We start from the raw sequence: 3,361 nt of genomic DNA, 5'->3' as shown, positions 1-3,361 counted from the left end.
TGCTCTATATATATGTATATATATATATATATATAATTGTGTAATATTGTATAATTGTATAATAATTTGTGTTTGCACATGTGAACATATAATATTCGCTGTAGTTTTTGAATTAAAAAAAAGGAATCGTTTAAGCCAAAAATGAATTTACGTATTGTGCATGTTTGCACAATACGTGAACATATAATTAACACGCATAATAATTTTGAAATAAATGCAATGTAATTTCATACTGATTGAATGCGACAAAGCAAATATTTTATTATTTACAATATAAAAGATTTCATTTTATGGAAAATTAGTAAAATTCCCGATAAAATGAATTAGTTTTTACTTGTAATATAGCTTATAACGTGACAAAAGATGTTACTTAAAATTAAACTTAAAATTTAATATTAGATAGATTTTTGAGCTATGATGTATCAAAGGTGCTCTGTAAGTATAAATTTTGCACCTTTTATGTATATAGTTCAAAAATTATCTATTTTCTAACTTCGTATATATGACATATTTTGTCCACCCCATTATAAATTACATCATATGTGAAAATTACCTCATTTCATCGGGACTTATTTTATCATGTAATTAGTGGGATCCTTTTATTAGAATCATTATCACATTAATTTTCTTACCTGGCAATTTTTAACATTCCGCAGACATGTTGCATATACGTTAAAAGCATTGTTCCCGTTGCGAGCATTGTTAGCGAGCCTATAAATAATGCTACATTTGCATGTAGTATAATTAAATAAAAGTATTTTTCTTGATCGATGAAGTATTCTGTGACGATTTTTAACGATGGTTGCAGCTGAGATTTGTTTCCACAGTACATAGTATCGATTATATATGGCAAAAATGGAGAAAAGATGAACAAAATATCGGTGAAGATAAAGAGCACTAAAAACGAATTTTTTTTTTAAAACAATCATAAAAAATTATTAATTAATATTTTTAAACACTATTATATATTTTAAATTTCTTTTATTTTAATCTCTCCCAATATGTATGTTTACAGTATCATGTACAGCTTCATGTACAGCTACATATGTCTATTTCAAGTTTTGTGTATAAACGCACTTCTTAAGGTATAAATATTGATAGAAGTTTGTAAAGAGAAAAATATTTTAATTTCCAGAATATTATTTGATCGGTATAATATTTTTTATAAAATGTTTTTCATTTACGTTCTCCTTATATGTGTTAAGGATGGTTACACACAAGAAGACGTTGCAAATATTTCAAATGGTAACAAAATGATGTATACGTGTGATATGATTTAATGTAATATCACGATATGTACGTGTTCATTGTATCATTATCGATTAGTTAATTACTTAAAAAAATTAGCTTATACTGTTTATAATTACGAAATTTGAAACACAATACTGTATACAATCGCAAATAGATTATTCAATAAAAATATTATTTGAATTTTTATATGAAACTTGCATATTTCCTGAGTAATGAAAACTGAGAGATTGTCTTACGCGTAAGTATTTCAGTGTAACGTTTTGCGATGTTCCAATACTTTTCCATAATGGCAATTTCATCTTCGTCTCTTAGCTCATCATAGGTATCTTGGAGAAGTTCTAACAAATGTTTTACCTGTCAATGATTTTCTATGCTACTTGTTATGCGGAAATTGATATAGACCGATGTAATATACTCTCTAAATATCTTGGAATAAAATCTCATAGAGAATTAAAATACTGCTACTAAAAGAAAAAAAGGGAAAATTTGCACTCTTGAATAAGAGTGGCAGACTTTCAATTTTTTTTTTAAATTTACTATAAAGAAAAATAATCTCACTTTTTTTTTAAGTGAATTTCACTCAAGTGAAAATTAGTCACTCTTATTCCAGAATGCAAATTTTTCATTTTTTCTCAATAGTAATAGTATTTTAACTATTTTAACTATTTTAAAGTGAGATTTTATTCCAAGAAATTTAGTAAGTACAACATGCATTTATTTAAATAAAAAATATTTTTTATCGCTTACAATATCCATGTTAAAGGTGAACGAGAGATACGATATCAAGAAGAGATTAAAGAAGAATGTAACAGATAAAACTTCAATGGTTAATTGCAAATCATATTTTGAAGTCGCTAATGTTGTAAACTATGGAAAATAATTTTGTTAAATTATTTGTAAAATAAAATAAATTGTTTTTCTTATGTATAATAATTCATTGAACAAAATCTAACTATACGTACGTCATAATAATTATATAACAAAAATATATTATTTTACTGTATAATTATAAATAAATTTAAATACGTCAGATTGCTATTAACAATGTGATAACTTATTAATTATTGTTATTAATAAATAAAGATGTTTTTTTATAAAAAATCTATTAAATACTATGCATTTATTTACCTGAAATGCAATAAAACTTCCCAGAATTCCATAATAAAAAATCAATTGCAATCGAATAAATTTGGATTGTTCATAAGGCCATAAACCAGTAGCGAGCATGAGAATTCGATTAAGATTAAAGTATCGATTCTTTGCGCAAGTCATCTCTGTGAGCGTAGGAACACATATGACTGCGAAAAAGTCGGGAACTTTTCATCCATCCCCTCTTTTCGATCGATTGATTGAATGTTCCTTCTTTTAACATAAATTTTACTATTAAATTTAACGTTACTTTTACATTAAAGATCATTATAAAGAAATTCAAACACTTGTAATTTTGCAATATTTTTCTTAAAGAAGTCTACGATTAAGCGATCGATGCGACACATAAGGAAAATTTCAACAGGTGTCTTTTTCTCACAAAAATGAAGAAGAAAAGATATTCGTGAAAAAAATATCCACATAAGTGCCACGCATTCTATTGTTTTTATTGTCGTACTAACTTCATTTACTTACTTATATATATATATATGTTTAATTTTTGATAGAATTAACCATCAATTTTAAATATATTGACATATTTTTTATTAAGTTCGTATTGCTTTAAATCATCAGCATAATGTCACAATAGAAAGGATTTTGCTTTGTACCGTTTCGTAAGTCTTCTATACGTTATACATATATTGTATGTATAACGTATAGAAGACTTATCACTTATCACTTATGATCAGAAAGTTTAAAAAATAATAAATGCTGATATACATAAATTAAATTATTTTAATGTTATAGCTGGAAATGGTCATGGATTAAAATTATAATGTAATAATATTTAAATTTATACTTTACATATTTAATATAATTTAATATAATACAATTAAATAATGCAGTACATATATTATTTTTTTGGTAACCTTTTGCAAAACAAACCAAGATTTTAAATTAAGTTGTTTTTATTTATTATATTTTACTTGACAACGAAACTTCTATTTAAATTACGTGCACA

This window comes from Atta colombica, unplaced genomic scaffold, assembly GCF_001594045.1.
Source record: "Atta colombica isolate Treedump-2 unplaced genomic scaffold, Acol1.0 scaffold273, whole genome shotgun sequence".
In the NCBI taxonomy this organism is placed as follows: Eukaryota; Metazoa; Arthropoda; class Insecta; order Hymenoptera; family Formicidae; genus Atta; species Atta colombica.
This window is presented reverse-complemented; position numbering follows the sequence as displayed.